Source organism: Pipra filicauda, unplaced genomic scaffold (genome assembly GCF_003945595.2).
Source record: "Pipra filicauda isolate LSUMZ 115617 unplaced genomic scaffold, ASM394559v2 scaffold109_size3271384_pilon, whole genome shotgun sequence".
In the NCBI taxonomy this organism is placed as follows: domain Eukaryota; kingdom Metazoa; phylum Chordata; class Aves; order Passeriformes; family Pipridae; genus Pipra; species Pipra filicauda.
In genome coordinates this window covers 1,451,364-1,475,374 of record NW_024103540.1, presented here as the reverse complement: position 1 = coordinate 1,475,374, position 24,011 = coordinate 1,451,364, and the positions used below count along the sequence as shown (strand labels likewise).

Here is a 24,011-nt window from a genome sequence, read left to right as displayed (position 1 = left end):
AGGCATTTTAGGGTGTATTTGAAGTAACACAAGGGAAGCTTGTTTTGATATATTCACAATATAAAGCTGCTAGGAGATGGCTCCTAGATTCACACTGTGAGTTAAGTTCTCTCTCCCTTTGAAACCAAAAAAGGAAAATACTTGCAAGCAGACTTAAAGTCAAAATAAAACATCAATTTGTCGCACAGCTCTTTGCTGAGAGATCCCTTTTCCTTCTGCATATCACAAAACCAGAACTCCAGGCACACTCCCCGTCATCCTGTGCTAAAAATCTTTCATTTGCAACTGCTAACTTCTCTGTACACATTTCTCACAAGTTTTTAAACACCGTTTTCACCTCCACTGCCTTCAGAAACTCCACAGAAACACAACTTTACACAATGGCACCACCTTGTGTTTCAAATACCAATTTTCAATCCTTACGCTGACCTCGACTCCTTGCCTTTCACTCACAGTTGATGAAAACCATAACTATTTAAATATAAACGTATCAGATATTTAAATACAGATTTATTAATTAAAATTTTGATGTCGTTTCATAATATATAAATATATAATAAAAATATTACTATTTCTTTCAAATGAGACCCATCCCACTTTCTGCCAGTTTGCATTTGTGTCTTCCATGTCCAAAATAACCTACAACACAACCTCCGTGAGCTTATTCTTAATTTAGTCCCGGGTTGTTTTTAAAAGAAACGCACAGGTCCTGATGGATGACCTATTTTGGGGTCAAAGTCAATAAAATCGTCTCTAAAGTGGGGTGTAAGTGCTTGGTTAAGTGGAAATCAAGCTACATATATATGTAATTTAAACGATTATCTACTAAATGGATAATTCAAAAATATAAGTATTGTAAAAATGTTTACTTAAAAGATTAAAGGCAGACATTACAACATGAGAAAAAAGTATCATCCAGTGCCCAAGCTTTTATTGTTATGGGCAGTGGCAGCCTTGCCATTTAGAAGTGTCAAACCACTTTACTAATTTTACAACTGTACTTAAAAGTTGTGAATAACTTTGCAAAACTTCAACTGCGTGAGCTGAAAACCAAATAAGACTTCACCAGGTTGACTATTCTGGAAGTGGAAAGTGAAGTAATTTTCCAGCAAAAATGGTTCAGTTGCTTCTATTTTACAGGGTGAATTGTTATCTTTGAAACACATGCCCTACTATACCTAAGCTGGACCTTGGAAAAAAAAAAATCTCTGGCCTTTGGCAGGAAAAGCAACCATGTTGTTCACAACTACTCAGTAAAAAAAATCAGTTTTAGAAAATAAGGGCCACAAAAGTTCCATTCCTATTTAGGATGCTCCAGTCTCCCTGTTCTCTATGCTGATTAGGCAGTACCGGATCCTCTGAGTCCCCTCCTTGCATCTCAGATAAAAGCATCCTATTATTTCCACTGTCCCTCCACTGCAGGCACCCAGATGCTGATCCCAGATGCAGTTAATACTTCTCCATCTCACACGCTCCTCCTCACAAACCTAACCCTTACTTCAGGTGCAATCCTTCTCTCTATTCTACTCTTCCACCTGTTATTTTCTTCTTTATCTTCACATAATTTATTTTTAAAAAATGGCCGGATCTTTTAAATTATTGGCTATATAAGTCACATTTGCTCAATATAAATAAAGGCAAAATCTATAAAAGCAAGTTTTGTCAAAAAATACCTACATATTTCCTCAGATGTTTGCAAAGGATTCCACTGCACAGTATTTGAGGCCCCTGATATAATGGTCACACATCCCCTTGAGTCACCAATGTCATAAAAACACTACTTTTCTAGAATATTCTTGTGCAGACTTTTGCACACCTTCTTTATAAATCTATTGCCAAAATTTTTTAGCGTTATACCTTCAAAGGAGCTCCAGGAGTTTGAGCATCCTGATAATGGACCTCTTTAAGAAAAGCCAAAGCTGTTGATCTCCCTTCAGGTGTGCTGGTACAGCCGCTTATAAGGCCATACAAATTAAAATGTTCAATTTAAAGCCAGTCCAATTGTGTGAACCAGCTCATCATGTAACTCTACAGATAGTTTGCCAGTGCAATTATGCCAGTGATGCAAGGACAAAACAAGAGCTGTGTCAGCTGGCAGGGCTGCCAAAAACATGCTTCTTAAAACTGAATTCTCAGGAGAGATATTATGTGAACCACTGATATCTGCAAGGGGTTTTCAGCTGGAGTCAGCTGGACACAACAGTTCCACAAGGAGAGAATACCTCAGAAGATGCCTGGAACGGTCCTGTTGTTCCCCAGCATAGCAGTAGAAGTTGAGTGGACAGTGTGACCAAGCAAGTCTATATTCTATCAGTTATTTACCCCAGGACATCTCCACTCATTCTCTTCTCCCACGGTTCAACCCCCTGCACTCCAGTACCACAGACGTTGCATCAGAGTTGCTGAACAAACACAAGACTGGCGTATTAAGACTAACCAAAACCAGTCACAGTTTATATTAATCTGCCAGACTATAACCTGGGATGATTCAACTTGTTTTTATAAGCAGCAGAGGCTGGAACAACTAGAGGCATCTCACAGTGACATGCTCCTCACAAATTGAGCTGTGCTTGCGTGCTTTGTTCTCCTGTTCTGCCCATTCTCTGTACTCCATATGATTGGAAGGGGACACAGCCTTCTGTACACCAGCTCCTCTGGGAGATCAAGACAGCAGCAGCACACCAGCAAGCCCCAAATATCTTGTACTGAGTTACAGGCAGGTAAACAGCAGCTTTTTCTAGTCTTTTTTTCTCTCTGAAGAAAAGGAGGCTGAAGACAGAGCAATGGTTGTCAGTTCAGCTGCTGAAGGCAAGGGAGTGAACGAACTGAAGACTGTGACAAACATTTTTGTCCTTCCTGAATAAAATGGGATTACAGGTAATTTGAAAATTCAAATTCACTGCACTGCTTAGTCACAGCCCAGAAAAATGAGGCATACTGTGTCAGACGAAAATCAAAAGATAAATTTAGGCACAAATGAACTCAAGACCACACGATAACTCCATCTCTGTGGACTGAAAAGCCATAAAGGGCACAAATTCCTAACAAAGTTGATAATGATGAAGAAAAAGAAGAAGAATGGTATTTTGACAAGCAGATATACTAAAAGCTGTTCAAGACTGGGCTTCTGCAAGGAAACCTGTAAGCATGGCAGTGCCTACACATTCCTGCCAGGATGAAGGCCTCTCACATTAGGCTACCACTACCCAATTCCTAAAGTAAATATTAAAAGAACAGAAAAACTGGATACATATTCTTGATCAAATTATCATAACCAGAGAGAACTGATTGCATGCACATGTCAGAGTCATGACTCCTGTTCAATACAAACAAACTTATTAGATCTGAAGAAATTTAAAAGTTTTTGAGAACTCTAAGTCTTTGTTTGGGTCCTTTATAAGCAGAAAAATCCTGATCGCAAAAAAATTGATTTCCATGCAGGTAGAGAAATCCTGTAAATAAATTCTTTCAAAAATATCTTTGTTGCTGGAGAGTGCATCTAGAAGGTGAACTGGACATCTCTGTGCAGGAGAGCATTGCAGTACTCGAGGCATTAAATCGTTTATTCTTTATCTACCTTGCTTTGAATGCGGATACTGAAAGATTGAGGGAAAAGCCAAAGGATACAATTGCTCTAGTTCAGCGTGCCAGTTCTTGAGCAGGGCAGATTATTAGAGGACAAATGCAATAGCTCATACCAGTTGTACCCCTAATTCTCTTTTCCTTAGGGATGAAGGGGTTTTTACCCTGTTGCAGGGTGGCTAAGCTACTTGTGAAATAGGGATTTCACAGTCCTGCACTGATGCAAGGTACAGCTCAGTGCCAGTGGTGCACTAGCACCAATTTCAGCTTGCCTTAATTTGCCAACCTGTACTTTGCAGACCTGCAACATAAGCAACTGAATTGTTCCCAAAGCAGAGGCAGCGCAATAACCACAGCAACCATCCCAAGATAAATAAAGTCAGGGACTGAGCATCAGATCCCTGGGGCATCTCATGCCCCTGTGAGCCCCAGTTTGGAAGCAGCAGCACTTTGGCACTCTTAACTGGTTGATGAACACATACACCGACCTTAGGGGGAGCCTGAAGATATTGCAAAGAGTTCGATGAGTCCATCATGCTGATTGCTTAACGCAGATGGTCACACAAGGTCTTTCCTTTCCAAGTAGATTGACATAGCAAATACGAAATTAACAGTAAAAAGTCCCTTGCATCTAGAAAGGGGATTTGAGAAAATGAGTTCCCTCTCTAAAAACAAAAAAGCATGGTAAGATGTGATGCCTTGCAGTAGCAACTTGTACCTGTGCTACAGAAGGAAGACATTAATGCTGTGTTCCACCACCCACTTTCACTCATGGTGAACTGAGATTTCTCTTTGCCAAGTTAAGACAGAGATGGAAGCCCCAGCAACATGAGGCCCAGTCTAATCCAAAGGATTCACAGTGATAAAAAGTTTAAGATAGGAGAAACAAACAGCAGTGCTGAAGCTGCAATAATCTCAAGGTACTCCTGAAAGGAAAGGATGATTGACTTTGTTTTCAGGTTTTGTATGCTGATCCGCCAATGAAATATGACTCATTATTAGAGGAGGTTTGGCTGTTAGGCAGAAAAGAAGTGTCAGAGCAAAAGCTAAGGGAATGGGGAAGATTCCCTGTGTAAGCTGTGGCAAAGACCTTTCTTCATGCTGGGAAAAAGTCCATAATCAGATAGGCTGTTGCTCTGCACTGTTACAGGTCATCAAGTTCTATCCAAGACGTCTGATTTTCCTTTTTTTGAGTTTCAGACTTCACTTCCCTCTCTTTGTAGCTCTCATCCCACCTGACAGAACAAGACAGACTTCCTGCTCTGCCTTACAGCCTTCTGCCATTCCAGTCCGGCGACTGACAGGAGCAGTCAGGATCAGTCCTTATGAAGGAAGTCCAGCTATGTCTGTTGTGCCAGGAGTTGATCTCCACTCATTCAAGCGTAGTTTGGTCAGTGGTCCAAAAGTGAGACAAGTGCATTCAGTGAAGATGCAAGCTTTGCAGCAGGAGCTCTTGAAGGTCTCACAAGCCATAGGCAAACTTCAATTTTTCAAAACCCATTTAAAATGTTTGCTCCAAAGAACAGAGATATCAGTGTCTTCAGGAAGGGGGGAAAAACCTTAAAAAAATTTAAGAGAATGAAAATCCTCAGCAATTTTTCCTAATTTCATCCTTAGACAGGCTGGCAAAATCTTTTTACTTCTTACAAAAACCAATAGCTGTAGACATAAAATACTTCAGTTACAGCAATTAAGGTCATAAGCAACTGAAAGTAAGTTCTTACAACGTGAATTAGGCGACCCTTCTGACCTCACCTACAGCAAATCATTCAGCCCACTGAACAATTTCATATGCAGTTACATATTTGGAAATGTCATTTGTTCTTTTTATGTGACCAAGAGTTTCTCAAATTTGTGTGGGCTTGGATATTGATGTCATGCTGTACACAATAAATAAGCAAAGTGTACAATTGGCAGCAGGTAAAATCCTTCCAAATACAGTATTTATATTGAAGACTTCATCAGTCTATTAAAAGTGGTATTTTAGTACTCCATAAAATTGTGTTTATCCTATATTCTTAAAAATGCTAAATGCACTATTGATATCCTCTCATAAACAGAATGCCAAGAAAAAGTTAAAAATTTATGTTCAGGTTACCTCTTCCTTGAAACAACCCTGCAATTAATATTTTTTATTCAAGCCTATTTCTTACATTTCACATTACTGATATTAATATCTAAATAATATTTAAATGAGTTACCTGAGCTAAAAGAGCATCTCGATTCTGATTTAACTCAGGATAAATTATTCTTTGTTCCACAAAGAGAAAATGTTCATAATAAAATTATTGCTTCAAATCTTCCTTCCCTTACCTCCAAAATCAAGCCTGATATTTCATTACACTTCCTCCTCCTTCTGCAGTTTGAGGAATGTTAACTGTGCTTGTGTTCACAGGGACAAATAAGAATGACAATCAAGGAAGCAATTACAATAAATGTCTGATCTGCCTCCACTAAAAACATATACTTCAGCTTCAAAACAATATGCCACTCAAATGGAGTAAACCCTACCTGACACTAAAATTATCAATGTTTGTCATGTCTGAACACATTTTTTGACTAAATTAAACAAGCAAGTCTTGCCTTTATCAACTCTCCTAAAAAAAAAAAAGAACATTTAGTGCCTTAAAAAGCAAGGCCACGTAGTGTGTTTCTGTCACTTTTTCTTAAAGAGAGAGTTCTAGGCACTTGTAAACTGTGAAAATTATTATTTTTTTTAAATGGCATCTTGATTCTTGGTGGATTTCACTGGCAGTTGTGTTTGCAGCTTTGAAGTCTCCTCCAGGTCTGTCATTTGGTAAGGCTGTTGATGGGTGCCTGGGGTGCTTTGTCCTCCGGGAGGCTATTTTCCTTTAATTCATCTCTGATTAGAAGCAATTTATGCATTTTCATCTGTTTTATGTAAAGATCAAAGGGATCATGGTTCCCAATGTCGACCCTATTATAGACAAAAGGGGCAGGCTGCACATTTTTGCTTGGTTGCCGTTTAAGCCTCAAAGCACCCGTTCATACTACGCAGTTCTTGATATATCTCTCATAAACCAGCATTTTATATGGAGACCAAGTCACACCTATTTGCTTGCCTGTAAACACATGCACGCTTTTATATACACATAAAACAAAACTGTGGAGTGAAATTCCCCATTCTCAAATCTGCTACAATAATTATTTGCCCAATGAGAACAAAGAGAGAAAAAATTAAATTCAATATTGATGTAACGATACTCTTCTTAATGGTCCCATTAATAAATGTATGGCACTTCATCTAATCACAAACTGATGTAGTTGGCCACTACATGAAAGTTTGTTCAAACCTTTCTCAATATATTTTTTCTGTCTTCAAGTTATAATAATAATTGACTTCAATGCAATTAAATAGAAATTATTCCCAACACAAAGATAACTTTAAAATTTATTCCATTACAATCAATATTCAGTAGCCCTTGATATTAATGACGCAGATGTTAACATTGTTGTTGTCAAAACAAGAGCAAAAATACAGATGTCACTAAAACTTACCTTGAGTGAAAAGATCTGCATAAGGAAGTTTTATTTTATTACTATTTTTTTAAGCAAATTTGGTACATGTGCCAGCAAACACGCGGAGGTGGGAAACTTCCAGGATGTTGTCCCAAGCCAGTAAACACAAACTGTAAATTCAAATGCCACTTCTTACTTCCAGTCAGTTCAACCTGTCTCCCTCTCCATAAGGCTCAAATCTTCCTTTGTCTTACTAATCACGTGTAGAACAGGGAGAAAATATTGTGAAGGCAGACAGAAAGGGGGAAAGCCCACCAAAAATCCATTTTGTTGGAAAAGGCACAGAGCTATGTTTGGGAAGGCTTCTCGTGTGGCAACATTAAGAGAACAAAGACTGCCACCGGTGACAAAGAATTAGGATTGTACTTCATCAGACACGTCCTGAAGAGAATGTTCCAAATGAGTGACTCACAATAAATGGTGGCTCTTACCTTGATAACAGTGGAGTCTAGCCCTACCAACTTCAGCAAATTCGCTAAAACCCCATCATGATCATTCTCTCACAAGAGTGACAGAGGGGCTGCATGAAGCAATACAGGTGCAAGAAAATAGCATTGAAAAAAAAAGATGACCAGGAACTGTACAGCTTATTTGTTATCAGGATAATCCTAACAAGACAAGAATATTTAGAATTTATTTGTTGGAAAATATAAGAAAATATCTATCACATTGTAAAGGATTTTTCAATTTCATCCTCCAGGCCTGTGTTTTTGCACAACCTGAGTTACCACATGCCATCACTTCAGGGAACTTCTTACCATTCTACTTATGAAACTTGTGACACTTGCTACGAATTGAAAAGAAATAATTCTAAAACGCATTGCAATGTTCCCATGTAGTTGTGTGCTTCCATAGCACCCACTGCTGGGATTTTGCTGGTTATTCCCAATCTCTCAGAGCAATGCATGTGGTAACTCAGGTTGAGTGCAAACAGGGATCTGGAAGAGAAGACCACAATGTCCATTATGAGGTAATTGCTATTTTTTCTACTTTACAACACTTTAAAAACCCCTTAAAACCACTTAAAAAATCATGAAAGCCACAGCTCCAAAACCAGACAAGCTGAATTCTCAGCTCGCATCATTAACACCACCACCACCAAATTGAACTCAGGTCTTCAATAGCTTATGATATATCAAACCCAAAGAACATGTAAAAGAGGTACTAACATACACACCTGACCTGTCAAAACACAGAAAACTCCAGCTTGTAGGATAATTTAAGAAACAATTATGGTAAAGAACCTCAGGCTGTCAATCCAACCCATAGTAGAAAAAAAAAATAATTGAGCTCTCCGAAAAAGTGTCTGAATTCAAGACAAATTCTAAGACAAAAACATCCATAGGGCAAGAAACAGCACTGACAAAGAAAACACAGTTAGCAGAGGTCCTTAAATTTCAACAGGCAAGGAAACTTATGAGATACTTAGGGGTGAACATTCCAGAAGAACTGGAAAAGACCACAAAAAGAAAAAATTATATGCTGCTTTTAAAAGACAAAAATTACCTGGAGAAAATAGGTAAACTTCCAAATTCATTTCTAGGGAGCAAGAATCATTTTCCTTTTTCAGGTCTGACTTACCCCTTGTCTAGGGATCCCCTAAACTGCATTCAGAGACATGTAATCAAGTTTATATGGTAAAGGAATGGGAAAAAAGCTGCCCAAGGGCAAAAGGAAGGTCCTGTTTGGGGAAAGGCAGTGGGGCAGGAGGAGAATAGGTGAAGGAATCATTAACTTTCCTCTCAGAAAATTGTTAAAAGGCCTTGTCTGATGTTTGGTAGAATTCAGAGTCTTTTACTGCTTAACAGTTCTGGTTAGAATACCAAAATGGAACAGAGAGGCAAGAACAAACTGTTTCTATATATTGGAACTGGAAAACAAAACAGCATGCTGCCCACAAGTAGAAAAGAGAGTAATTCATCTGATTCTACTGAAAAAGTAAAATTGACAAATTTCTCTCACCTAGTCAGTAACTGCGGGTAACAAATTAATGAATAATTAGATTGTGACTACAGAGAAGTTTTCAAGGTCTATTTTGCAATATAGTAGAAAAACAAATTCCTTTAAAGGCAAACTGAAGAACTCAACATGACAAAAAGTGTGGGTTTTTTTACCTTATTAAACACTGTGTTTTCAAATTCTCTGGTTTTCTGGTTTAGGCAAATAAAGATGACAATAGGGTTTAGGATTATGACGATATACCTTCAGCTTTGCACAAAGTCAGGTGTCTCATAAATCACTAGAAAACCCCTTTAGCAACTAAAATTAGAAGGCTTGTTCTAGAAAGTGACATGCAATTTTATGTAGCAGGCTTTTAGGAATAAAATCCAGCTTAAAAGAAACCTCTTTTGTTCTCAAGTGTTTACATCTCGGATTAATTTTTAAAGTTTTCTATAAATCTTCAACATTGTTCAGATACATAACATAAATGTGAAATGTGGCAAAAGTCGACAAGTTAATTTATTGCACTCTGTAATCAACAATCTATGCTGATCTTCAGAAAAGATAAACTAGAAAACAGTTGCTCATTCTGTAAAGGAGATAAAAGCAAATGGGGAAACTCTGAAAGTGTTCCAGAAATGCAAATGCATACATCATTTGTGCTACAGGCAACACCAACATTCTCCCTCAAACGAAGCAATATATCAACATGTAAGAACAGGGAAGCATTCTTCTGTCAGCAGAAAACAAAGAAAACATTGCCCATGATGAATAAGTTATCAAACTAAAAAAGAAATGGCAACAAGAATTACACATTAGTTAAAAATTTACTTTCAGTGTTCTTGTATGCTCACAACACGCTCAGGTTGTAATCCAAAGCACAGACAAAATAGTGAAGGGCACTGTAACTTGTCTGATTTTCTATGCATTGGTTATCTACAAGCCCAACCCCATAATCCCAAACCTCCATGTTTAGGTTCCCTGCTTTTCTCTCAAGCTTCCCAAATTCCTTCTATATTACACTCAGCTCATTCACTTCTTTGTAGCCATGCCCTTCAATTCCCTTTTCTTCCCTCTCCTCGGCCACTACACGCACCTCTGATGCCAGCCAAGCACAAGCAGCACGCTGTGGCTGCTCCAGAGCGATAAGCTTTCTCAGCCATCGGTACATATGCATTCAGTGACTGATATCAAAGGCCAAATTGAAAAAAAATCCTTGAGCTCAGGTCACAGTCTTTTCTTGAGGAGTCTGGGGAAGGGGACACCAATTTGCATTCCTTAAGTTCTCAAGAAACACATTCATATTTGGAGCTTTTGAGATCCCTACCTTATCCACCAAACCCATCAAATTAGCCAGCAAGCTCCAAAAATGAATGCGGGAACTGAAAGATAGACTGTGAGCTTGTCCCTTTAGGTAATCAAAGAAAAATGTCCTTTCCTTACTCAGCAGATTTTACTTACGTAAGTCAGGTGATTAAAAAAAAAAAAGGAAATAGCAGTGTTCTGAATATAAATGCATCTGTTGTCCATCTGGAAATTAGGGCTGCTGTGTTGGGCTGTATTTAGTTCATAATTTGAAGACAGGAAAACTCTCAGGTACATTTCTTGTTAAATATCTAAGGTTGCAAACCGAAATTGATTCTAATATTTTAGTTCTGCAGATTAACTGATTTAAAACATAATCTCATAAGAGACAAAAACACAGTTTCCGTGACCAACAAAATTAGTGTTTGCTCACTCCAGAAGAGTAAATTTTTACAAACCCCAGCTTGAAATCTACTTTCAATACATTCCAAAGCTGTTTAGCTTTGACATTACTTAGCAAAACTGTGTAACTTTTTAAAAGTATCCATAAAACTATACCATATATTCATTAAAACACCCAAGAAACATCCATAGTTCACAGGGTAGTCACGTAGGGTTAGCAACATACTGCTGGTTCCCTGCGTCTCCCAAAGTACATTATTCCATTTCAACTGCCACTACCTAAAATAAGTATGAAAATCCATATTCACATTTCACTTTTGAAAACTAGGGCACTTAGAAATTGGCATTAGAACACTGAATTTAGACACTTTGTGGTTATGACAAGACTCCACTGCACATTAAGCACGTTACTGGGCAATAAATGCCATTCCCTGATTCATTTTCAAACCATGTAACATCTTAATAATCAAAAGGAATGTTATCCAAGCTTTGAGGAAAGATGCATGGATGAGTGATAAGATAAAGTATCTTCAGAGAAAAAGAATGAAGGATAACTCATTATTCCCAGAAAGAAAAGGTAAAAATAGCAATGCACCCCTACCTGGTGAAAGCCATAAGTATTTCAGGATTTCTTTCTACACTTTTTCTAAGACACAGGCAAAAAATGAGAACAAAATGTGATTATTAATACAAAGCAGCTGTAATAGGGGTCACAAAACCTACATTTTGGTATGCAGGGAAATACCTTTCCCTAGAGGGATAAAGTTCCTTATACCCCATTCCTGCCATATCCAACCACAAACCTGACTTTGCTGGGCAGATCCACTTTTTCATCACTTGTACTTCATAGCAAAAGTGTGCCCTGGAGCTACAACTCTAAAAGGCAAACAAACAATAACTCACTTCATACCTCTTGCTTAAGTGCAGAAAGTGAATTCTTATTATTTCTCAGAATCAGAAAGAAGTGAGACATATGAAAATGTTTGTCAAGTGAAATCTGGGACAGGTCCAAGAACACTTGAAGGTGTCAACAGGACTTGGAGGGGCAAGAAACACTTAACTTTTTCTGCACAGAGAACAGGACAATTGTTGTCATGCTGAGGAAACTGCCTCAGTTCTTGCCGAACTCATTTCTTCTCTTACATTCCCAAGACACCAACTGCAGTTAAAGAAAAATAAAAAACCCCCCACAGCTTTTTTTTTTTTCATACTGATTCATCAAGATAGTTGTATCTTTTTGCAGTATGATGAGTGCCTAATTACAATGATTCAAATCTCTTGTCACCTTCAGGCTAGACTACAGATGGGTTTTAGCCAGGGCTGATAGGGAAAATGAACTTGACACAGCACGCAGTGGTTTGTTAAGCATGATATAATATTAAAAACATCACTCCCCTTTGTAATCTAGCCAGGAGGAGGAAGAAAAATCACATGATTTTGAGTTCAAAGTTGCTAAATCCCTTCTCCAGCAGGGGAACATGTTTGTCTGATTACATTTTCAGGTTGAATGCATTTGTCATTCTATCACCTTTCTCCACATTCAGTCCTGTTTTGAGCCCTGTTGGCTTCAGACAGTTCTTTCTCCTCCTAATATTGCTGTAATTTCTCAGAGGTTCCTTCAGCTTACTACCCACTTTTCCTCTTGGGAAATGGTTTTACACAGCCTGGGCCCTCTAGTGCATCGTCATGTTAATGCACTACGTTCCCAGTCCTTATGGCTTTGTTTTCCTCTACGAAACAACTTTTATAAGAGCATCTATTCTGTCCAGGTGACTTTTGCAAGGGGATCCGAAGAATATGATCGGGTCTGTACCTGGACACAGAGGGGGCCAAGGTGGGAAACTGCCCCCGTGGAATGTTCAGTTTTGGCTTAAGCCAGAGACCAAACCCCTGAGGCTGTGATTCTCTCAGTCACTATGCTGCATGTCCTATACAAGCATATCAAAACCTTCAGCACTTAGAAAACCATCCTGATGCTCCCGTATCATATTTTTTCATTCCTCAGGTTCTATTTCACAACCATTTAACATAATTATTCATATAATCTCAAACCATTTGCTTGTCTTTCACTTTTAGTTTCTTAAGATAAAAAAGACCTTGCTAACAGGCAAAACTGGAGATGACTAAAATGCTTTAAATAAAAACCCTTGCAATTATATCTAAATAGGTATTTTTACATCACTCAAAAAATTTAGGTTTTTAAATTAACGAGTGAATGTTTTTAAAAGAGGCTATATTATGTACATAACCAAAATTTACACTGACAAAGCTTGCAATAGTCCGGGGAAAAACATAACAAACCATAACATAATAAAGAAACTGGCAACAGTACAATTAGTGTGAACAATATCAGAATAATCTGCATTAATTCTCAACACAGCACATACAGCTTCACTATATATGTATGACCTCCAAACTGATAAAATCACCTAAGATCAACAAAGATATGAATGTCCTCTCTATGAATGACCGCTCTTTACAGTCTCATGAAGCTTTTCAGCCACAATAATTAACATAGAAAAAGGAAGCCTGATCGAATAGTCACTCTATGGTATAGGTAAAGTTGCACATTCTGTTACAGCTTTCCAGGTTACTGAACATTCTTGGCTGCATCACACTCAGGCTATGTTTTAAAAGAAATTGTTGAAACAAACACGTGTTTTGTTTTGGTTTGGTTTTCAAATAGTTTTTAAAACAGCTTCTGACAGCAAAGGCCTTCCCAGTTCTGGAGGGGAAAATGTCATTATAGGCATCCTGTAAATGCCACAGAACACGAGGAAATAGCATACAAGTGACCAAGTTTGCTAATAGGCTTGGAGTTACCTGATGAAATCACTGCAAGGCAAAAGCATTTTGAAATTTGCCTTTCTTTCACCTCAAGATTAACTCAAAGCCTCCTTATAAAACCTTCAAAAACTGTTCATTCCCATACAAGCTGCCTATACGACTTGTGACCAATGGGTGTGAGAAAACACAAACAAGTTTTTGAAAACCAAGAATGGGCTTATGTTCAGCTGCTGTGGATCCATTTAAAATAAAGATGAAACCTGTCCCGATGGACTTTTAAATAAAACAGAGTTAAATTCATACCCCTGACATGAAGCTTAATGGAATAACAACTATTTATGGTTTCTCTGCAAATTCTGTTAGTAAAACTCTGGATGTGGTCACAGAAATTATAAATCTGCATTGTTATCTGGAAAACAAAACGATTATAATAATTTTCTGCTATTACGAGCAATTGTCTTTAATTACCCCAACATATTATTTCATTGTCTAAAAAGGCAGGATGTCAGCATGAACAGCATTGGTTTGGCAGCCCCAAATTACCAACAACCATTAAAATGCTGCATGTTCTCTCTATTCCCTTCCTCAAAAAGATGATCCCAGCTCTCACATAATCTTGACTACCTTGGTACCACATAAAATTAAAAAACTGAAATTATAAGGAATCAGACAACTTAAAAAATTTCAAGTGGTACGGTCATATCTTTTAACTTTGTTCTTTGCATCGTGCATATCTTTTAATTATTAATCACTTCACAGTTTGACCCCTTCTTTTAACCAACCCATTTGTCATGTGGCTCCAATTTACGTGTAAGGTAAATGGCAACGTAATGGAAAGGGTAGTACCAAGCAAGCAACCTATTCCTTGACAATTATTCTGCAGATGGACATGCAAGGAAGGATGCTTTGACAGCATCAGTCAATCACTGGCAAATAACTTGGTTCTTTTATATACTTTCACAGGGTTTTAAAAAAGTAAATGAAAAAATTAGAACAAAGAGAAAAAAAGAATTTAAACAGATATAGCAATTAGTCATTATCATTACTGTTGTATGAGCCCCCATTCCCGATCCCCTGTGCTGCTGGAGGGGAGGAGGGAAAGAAATCAGGACTGAAGTTGAGCCTGTGGAGAAGGGAGGGGTGGGGGAAGCTCTTTTAAGCTTTAGATTTTAATTTTCTCATTATCCTACTCTGATAGTTTGGTAACAAATTGAACTGATTTCACCAGGTCAAGCCTGTTTTGCCCATGACGGTAGCTGGGCAGTGATCTTTCCCTGTCTTTACCTTGACCCACAAACCTTTTGTTATATTTTATCTCTCCCCTGTCCCACTGAGCTGGGGAGTGAGAGCAGCTTTGGTTGGGCACCTGGTGTCCAGCCAGGTCAACCCACCACAACTCCATCCAAGATTTCTCACTTATTAAGGACATTGTTTAAAAATGCATTAATTCTGAGGAATTTGGAAATATCTTCTCTCAAAGGAGAGCTGTGATCAACCATTCTAGTCAGCTGCAACATTTGGCTCTTACCATTTTCACAGATGTAAAAGATATGATTAAATTAACTTCCCCACACAAGTGGCAGGGCAAAACAAAGCCAGTAAATGGCTTCAGCTGGAGGAAGCAGAGTTAAGTAATTTCTGTATTTTACACAAGCCTTTGTTTTACATAAGTCTTTTTAGGACTGATACAATATTAGGGTCCTTCTCACTTTGATCTGTGGATTTTTTTTCCCCAAAATCTTTGTCTGAGTTGGGTTTGCTCAAATTAAAGTCATAGCTGCTGCTACATTTCTGTGTGATGCTTCCTTTTCATCCACGTTCATGTTAAGGGAAGAAGCAATATTTTCACCATTATCATTATTCCTCTACTTTTAAACAGAAAGCCAACAGCATAATCTTCACACTAATCCATGAAACAGATGACAATTATATATATGTGAGAAAAGATGCAGAATTTTCATTTTCCTCCTTCCTTGCCCTATTCAGCAAATACTGCAGCATTTCCTTTCATGATGATAGCATTTCTTTGATCCCAGCAAAGAGATTTTTGAAACTTCATTGTTAGAAATACATGTAAAATAACTAACTTACATGGCCTCAATTACAAAATGGCATTTACTGCAGTTCATCCACAATGAGGGAGTTTCAAAATTCACAGCATGCCATTTTTCTGAAAATCAAGCAGCAGCACTTCACAGGTATGTCACTCCCGGAGCTTTATGCAAAGTCCACACTCACATGTCCTTGAATTCAGAGTGACTAATAACCTTAGCAAGGCACACATTTTAAAAGAGCACTCATGCCAAAGTTAGCATTTATTCAGTGACATTATGGGTGGTATATTTTGCAGGCTGCTTTTTTAAGGAATGTTCACCCACCTGTACATTGTGTGTGATTTCAAGATCATTGCACTGAAGTTCAGCCATGCTCTGGACCTGAACGTGTTGCACCGTTTTGGTAATTAGATTCAGAAAACAAGCATGACTGCAGTGCAATTCATTTATTAAGTAATTTACTGAATAGGGAAGCAACCGGATACATCGCAAAGCAGAGAGACAGAAAAAGCCACTTAAGGGGTTTCCTAATATCACATATAAAAATTCTATCCAGAAAACAAACCAAAAACACACTTAGCAAGAGGAAAAAGTTGATAAAGTTAAATTTTATCACTGACAGATGCCAAAGAAGCTAGTCTACCTAGGTCTTTATGGAATCTCAATATTTAATTTGCCCTTTGATGAAATTAATCCAGTTATTTTGAAATAGTCCCAAGGTGTAAGATCTGCTTACTACCCAAGTATTTATTCAAATGAAACCACCACCAATGCCACTGTTTCACAGCTGCCAGGATTTTGTACTTTAACACAAGCGTGACACTGTTTTGCAAGTCTTCTAGCACCAGTCTTACCCTGAACTCCACACAAAGAGACCTCTGCAGCCAGCTGAAGCAGTAACAAAGTTAACAGCACTCCTAAAAGAGAGAGGACTTTTCCAGCAGTGTTCCAGGAACCATCTTGAGCTTTCACATGAATTGTGTCCTAAGCTGCACCTCAGTCACTGACATTACACCACTAAGAATTTTGTTCCAATTTAAATGTATTAATTCCTTTTACAAAGGACCTTTTCCAATACCTAAAAGATATACCAACCTTTAAAACCCACGTCTGCTTCCTCCCATATAACGATGTATACAGACTGCCACAGCTCCATGTCCAAAAGAGATCAGTAACGAGTGCTGTGTCCGACTGAGCCAGTACTGCTCATTTTCTTTATTAATGACACAGTGAGATCGAGTGCACTCTCATGTCTGCAGATAACACCAAAAGGGACCTGGACAAGCTTGAGACATAGGCCAACATAAACCTCATGAAGGTCAAGAAGGCCAAGTGCAAGGTCCTGCACCTGGGTGAGAGCAATTAGCAGAATCAGTACAAGCTGGAGGATGAATGCATGGAGAGCAGATCTGCAGAGAAGGACTTGGGGATATCGGCAGGTGAAAAATAATATATGAGCCAGAAATGCATGTTCACGGCCCAGAAAGCCAACTTTTATGCATCCTGGGCTGCATAAAAAGCAAGATGGCCAGCAGGCTGAGGGAGGGAATTTTCCTCTTCTACATCACCCTGGTGAGATCCCACCTGGAGTGCTGTGTCCAGCTCTGGCACCCCCAGCAAAAGACATGGACCTGTTAAAGACATGTCCAGAGAAGAGCCATAAAAAAGACTGGAGGGATGGAACAGCTCCCCTTTTTCAAAAGGATGAGTGAATTTGGCCTGGGGTTTAGCCTGGAGAAGAGAAGGCTCTGGGGAGACTTCATTGTAGCCTTTCAATACTTGAAGGGTGGCTTATCAGAAAGAGGGAGAGAGACTTTTTACATGAGGGTCTGTAGTGACAAGACAAAGGGCAATGGTTCTTTTCTGAAACAGGGGAGATTTGGATTAGATATAAGGAAGAAATTGCTTACTATGAGGTTGCCCAGAGAAGTTGTGGATGCTCCAAGCCTGGCAGTGTTCAATGCCAGGCTGGATGGGGCTTTGAGCAACCAGGTCTAGTGGAAGATGTCCCCACCCACACTGGGTTGGACGAGATGATCTTCAAAGGTCCCTTCCAATCCAAACCATTCTGTGATAAAAGAACTTGGCAAATCATTGCAATTCACTGCATCTGGTCAAGTTATCAGAACAAAAACTAGCAAAACGATGGATTGGGAAGCATCTTCCTAAATATACGACTCAGATAAGAAAGAGTGGAAAACAGCTTTGTACATTATCACAATAAGCTTTAAATTTGGTTCAGCTTTTCTTTATACTACTATTTAAAGAAGACTCCCTTAATATAACCATTATCAAAGAAATATAATTTTTAAAAACTTATGACAATAGAATTGGAAACAAAGCCATGTAATAAGACTGATTTTGAAGTCCATACAGACCTATTCTTTCAAGATGTATTTCTAATGCATTTTACAAGCCTTCCATTTCTCAAGGAAGACAGGTTCAACATTTACAAAACCACCTAAGTGTCATCCAAAATGCAGACAATTCTTTAAAGGTGTATTTTTTAAGAGTTTAGTCATTTCTGTCTAAAAATTACGCAACGAGATGGTGTTATTACCCTGTGGTGGATATTCCTGCCTTCTCAGAGGCACATTCAAACAGATGATCATCTCTCAGATTTTATACAATGACAACTGCATCTTCAAGAGAGTGTCTCACTCTACTTGCTCAGAAGTTTGGGTACAACTGCCTGAGACCGACTAAGATGGAAAAACAGTCACCTTATCAACTTTCAGTAGGCCTCAGCTCCCATTAAAAGGAATGTGGCAGTTCAGAGCCCACCAGTGGCCCTCAGCAGGCAAGCTGCTGTCCACTAGCAGTAGAGCAGATCTTGTGGTAGGGCTGTTACATTCCACCAGCTTCCATTATAGAAATGAGTGACATTAATTTGGCCAGAATAGAGCCTAGCATTGCAGCTAAACTAATGATACTGTTGATGAAACTTCACTAATTTACGTCCCACATGGCTACGTTGTAGCCATCTGGAGTATGCTGCTCTTTTGAATTCTCTCTGCAGGTTTTAAGTCCTTAAATCACATTCCCCCCCCCCAGTCTTGTTTGTCAGGCAAGTCACAACGGTCCAATTTCACAGGCAACTGGCCCACTACTGTTAAAAAACCTGCTTCTTGTCAAACCCTAAGCAGGTATGAAATATCACAAGACAGTATTGACATTTTCCTGGACACTACTCTGCCTATAACAGTCAAAAGTGCAAACAGGAAAAAAGCCAGCTGCAGGTAGAGAAGAACCCTACTATTCCTCTCTAAAGACCACAGAAACACAGCACTTGCCCTTACTGTGCCAAATACCAAGATACTTGATCAGACAGTGAAAAATATATTCAAGTTAGAAATTTTCTAAACCTTTCCCCCAAAGCTTGTAACCTGGGGATTCACTTCCGAAATCGCTTTGCTATCAAATAAGGCACATATAGGTTATAAAACCACAAAGCTTTAATCAGCACTTTTTTGACCTAAATTCACTAATGGGTTTGCCAAATTAACCAGCCCAGAACTGTGTGAATATATTATTAAACCCCATTTTGAGTTTGCATATTACCTAAATCTTAGGAGTGAATTAGTCCTCTCTTTGGTGTTTTATATACTTACAAAGATACCCTAAAGTTTTGTCTTATTAAGAGAAAAATTCCACAGAATGAGAAAAACTTCTTTGGTAACTTTGGGATCTTATAACTTGTAAATTAGCAATGAAAGCACTGAGATAAGTCTTTGGCAATATATTTGAAGTCCTAATGAAAGGGTCAGATTACAAAAAGCCATAGAGGGAGTATTATATGAGGAAGCTTTAAAGTTAGTTGCAATGTATTAAAAAACAACATTCAAATAAATTATTTTGCACTGCAGTATGCCAAGTTTTTGGAGATAGAATTAAAATTGGGCTTTCATTTTAGACCAAGTAAAGCATAATATTAGACTATAATACTGCGTATAGTAGTGAGATCCAAATGCCCATGGTGTTGCAAGAGAACATTTTCCCTCAGGCATTTGAAATTTAATGCTTCTTTAATATTCTCTGTTGGATATTGTTAGAATGGAATTTCAAATATTTCCTGCAATTTGAGTTAAAGATTACTGCATAATGCTGAGCAGCAAAAAATTTTTGAAGCGTACATCTAAAGCTGGCATAGTAGCTTAATGTCCTGTTGTTTCTTGCTTTAGCAAAATTAATTTCTTCAGTCTTCAACCATGAATTCACGCACCACCTGGAGATACAAACCCATAATTTAACTGTGGTGTATTTCTAGCTCCCTTGCCTAACACACTGAGGCCAGACCCTGTATGTCAGGCAAATATAAAAGGCCATTTCAGAGCAATACTTTCTATTCTCCTAAGTCAGAGAGTGAGCAACTTGAAAAACTGCATTTGGCTCATTATTGTCAATAAATGGGATTACTGGTCACGAAGTAAATGCACATGACATATTAAAAGTATATATTCTACTATATAGTCAAAGGTAAGACCTTTCCAATCAGACTCAAAATATTCAAAAGGCTTTTATCCAATTAAGATCCAATTTTTGCACCATACATGTGTTAGTGCTTTACCATGGTTACTCCATACAGGTAAGGGTAGATGGCAAATGAAACAAAAAGGCATGGTTGTATATAATTCTAAAAAAAAAAAATCAGAAAAAGACAAATTATAATCACGATTCTCTTTGCTCGATTACTTCATGGGAAAGTCTCCTTCATTCAAAGATGCAGCTGCTTACTTTTACAACATCTGTGTCACAACATAAGTGGTCAATCTCCCAGTTTTCTTCTATGTGGTTCCCTTATCATTTATACTGGGCACATGCAGACTCATTCCTTAGCTCTCCCCTACAGGAAGCCTGACAACCCCCCTCAGAAAGGCTTGGAATGCTGCTTCAGGCAGTAGGACTACCATGAGTTCAAATGAAGTCATTCCTCAACACCATCCCAGCCCCACAAGACAACTCTAAATGACTTCATGACATGACCAAAAGTTTTAAACATTGGTCCTCAGTCTCATGCTCTAAAAAAACCATCCTCATGGGCTCCAGCATGACCCTTGTCAACACTCTGAACTGAAAAACCAACAAAAAATATACGTCTGCATGTTTTTGAGCTACAGGAAACTCCAAGTTACATAGCATTGGTACAGCCAACAGAATCTACACAGCTGGAATTACATGCCTACACTTTTCTTCAGAGATGGGGACAGTTTAGCCTGAATGAATACAAGCATGTACAAAAATTGAGTACTTCTGTTTATGTGAGCAGAATGAATAAATACAATTTCTTCTTTCTTTAATCAAATATCAGTAAAGACACTGAGTATGGTCACTACTATAAGCACACATGGTACTAAAGCCATCCATAGACTCTGCTGCTGCATAAAAATCAGTTTGGATAAGGTTTCCAAAAGCAGGCCAGATACCAAAATGAATCTGTGAAGCAGAAGAAAAACCTCCACACAGGACACAAAGCGTTTAGTTGGTTCTTTTGCTTATTAGTGATAAATTCATGTTTTAAAAGTTATGTTTCAAATATGAGTAATATAATTAAGATAAAAATTTATCAGTATTTTCCTTCTGCAAATAATTATGTTTTATACAATTAACGTCAAAAAATCAACATAATAAGACATCACTCTCCTTACCAGGTATTTCTAGGGATATTTTCTTTGAAACACTACTCAATACTTGGGAAAAAAAAGGGAGAAAAATTTAGTCTATGTAATGGCAGCAACTTAGCTCTGTGAAAATACAGAAACAAATTCAAACAGATGTTGTAAAACAACCTGAAAAATTTTAATCAGACTACGTGACTATAATTCAAAGAAATAAACCTAATGAGAAAAACTCTTGTCATTACGCAAGAGATTTGACATGGAACAACATTCATCAGTCATTCTGACATGGAAAGGATGGATAAAGGAAGCAGATGGATTCACCCCCCTGCACTGAGTCTGGCTGCTAACCTCTTGTATCAAATTTATTACTTGATTATCAGGTTATAACAAACAAGTGTAAGAGGAAATCATATAAAAGAAAAAGCAAACACACATTCTTAGCAGAAGCTGTTTTTCCACTTGACTGAATGCTTACCTCATTTAAAAAACTCAGAAGGACATCAACTTAATTTAGTGGGAGGAAGGGGTGGTAGTGTTTGTTTTGTTGGTTTTTTTTTAAATTGCTGCAATTAATTAAGAGTACAAGGTTTGATTTGGTAGAACTTGAATTGTTACACAGGTCACTTCTTGTTTAGAATACCAACCTGCCTCTCCTCCTCCACACATTGACATTAGTGAGTAGAAAACCCATACATGGCTGTCACAAAGTCTCTGTTCAACCAAGATAAAGACAGACTTGTGTTAAGGTAAAAGAATCCAGTAAGGCTACTTCTCAGGCACCAGGAACACAACTCTTCTATTCTCTTTGTAACAATTCAGAGATCAGCTCTGCTGAATTTACAGCCAGTACACCAAAGTCTTTGTGCCGTGTGTGTGTGAGCATTTTGGCTGTTTGTTTTGTGGGTTGGTTTTGTTTGGTTTTGTTTCTTAAACAGGGACTCTCTATACCCTGGCCCTTGTAACAACCAAAAGAGAGAAGAAAATCTTCCAGAAATGGTGCACAGGTGGTGGATGACGACAGAGCTTCCAGGGTCTCTCAGCTTTGGGGGTGCACAACGGGGGTGCCATTACCAAACCTCTGGTCAGTGATGGAGCCCTGAACACCTGAGCTGCACTCCAGGAACCAGAGACCACCCACCTCAGATCTGAGGAGGCACAGACAGCAAAGGAGGCCTGGATTGTTACAGCGTGCTCTGTCAAACCTACAAATAGCTGTTTGTACTACTTAGGAAAAAAAAGAAATAAAAAAGCACCTTCTGTTGACAATTTTGATTAAGATTTGACTCATGAATAGTTCATAAAGATTACTAATACATGTTCACAGAATCACAGATTATGCGAGTTGGAAGGGACCATATTACAAGCAAGTTATACATCATTTGTGTCTCTTTATAGGCACATGAGTACAGAATGTGTTATTGCATCCTATCTACCTCTCAAAAACACACTAAAGGTTGTATAAATCAATTAATGATTAATTACTCACCTTTGATTAAAAAAACCAATTAAACTGTTAACATGTAAAAAATAAGCCATAGGATAAAATCAAATCAGATCCATAGAAGGCAAAATTTATCCTTTAGAAAGTTTTCTGAACCACAGCGAGAATAAAATCAGGATTACAAGCAGAATTTATAGATACATCAGTTTCCTCATAACATTTAATGTCCATGCAGTATCATGTGACTGAAGTTCAGAAACAAACAGTGAAAAATAACGTTTTGAACATCAGCACCAGGAATAAAAAATAAAATAAATCCTGTGATGGTTTTCTAAACTACAATTTTAATTCTTCTTGCTTATATCTACATCTTTATCTTTTATAAACTCCATGATAGATTTCTCACATACTTTACAAAACAGCTTTTGATCCTCTTAATTCTACTTCAGTATTTTTTTGCAATGCTTTTATTTCCAAAAAATCTCTTATTATTATTTCCTTGGACAATAATCCAGAAGAGGCTTCCAAAACTGTTTCTATTCTAGTATTTCTAGGATTGAACCCAGCCATTATATAGTTAATTTTTCTTACAGAGTCTTAAACATTCTGAATGTTAATCATATCACACAGACTTAGCTACAGGAGACATGATTTTGTAATAACAATTGCAAGTGTCATACATAGAGAGGATAAAAAGAAAACTTCAAAAATTACTGAAAATTAAGCATAAAAACTTACCTAAAATATTCATCAGTTTCTATAGATGGCAGTGAAGTAAAATAAAATCCCATCCAAAATACAGCTAAAGAACACAGCCAGCTGTTAACAGAGAATAATTAATTTTAAAATATATATAAAAAATTAAGAGATAATTCTGGCAACTACCCTTCAAAACCACTAGTTGCCTTGAAAAATAATACTCGATCCCCAGAAAACTGAGATTAAAACATCTTAATACTTCAGTGTGTTGATTAATTACCGATTTCCATGTATTTCAATATCTTTTGACTGCAAAAATTTTAAAATGTATTTGAAGAATCAGCCAAGAGCCCAATTCACATGTATACTAAATTTCCACTATTTCATTTGCACGTAATGTTTTCATTTATGCAGTTTTTTTGGATTAAAGTGCTACACAAGAGACTCATACTAATAAAACATGGGGAAGCATTAAAGAATATTAAAAAAATTACACTTAAATTTTTCTTGGTAAACATTAGAGTTTAACAAGTAGAAACAAAATGTAAGCCATTTAAGAAGGAAATGCTAGAATTGTTAAGTTTTGCTGAGTTTAAAAAATACACCACATTCACAAAACACTAAATTTTACAATATCTTTAG

The 24,011-nt window shown here is 37.7% G+C and overlaps 1 protein-coding gene across 7 annotated transcripts in view; it reads right to left on the bottom strand.

The window, feature by feature from the left end:
* Positions 1 to 24,011, bottom strand: part of LOC113983478 (WD repeat containing planar cell polarity effector) — a 147,381-nt gene that overhangs the window by 121,645 nt on the left and 1,725 nt on the right. For all 7 annotated transcript variants that reach the window (XR_005563499.1, XM_039381134.1, XM_039381139.1 and 4 more), the window contains exon 2: positions 23,409 to 23,489. The gene's annotated coding sequence lies outside the window, so the exon portion shown is untranslated. The remainder of the gene's footprint in view (positions 1 to 23,408; positions 23,490 to 24,011) is intronic.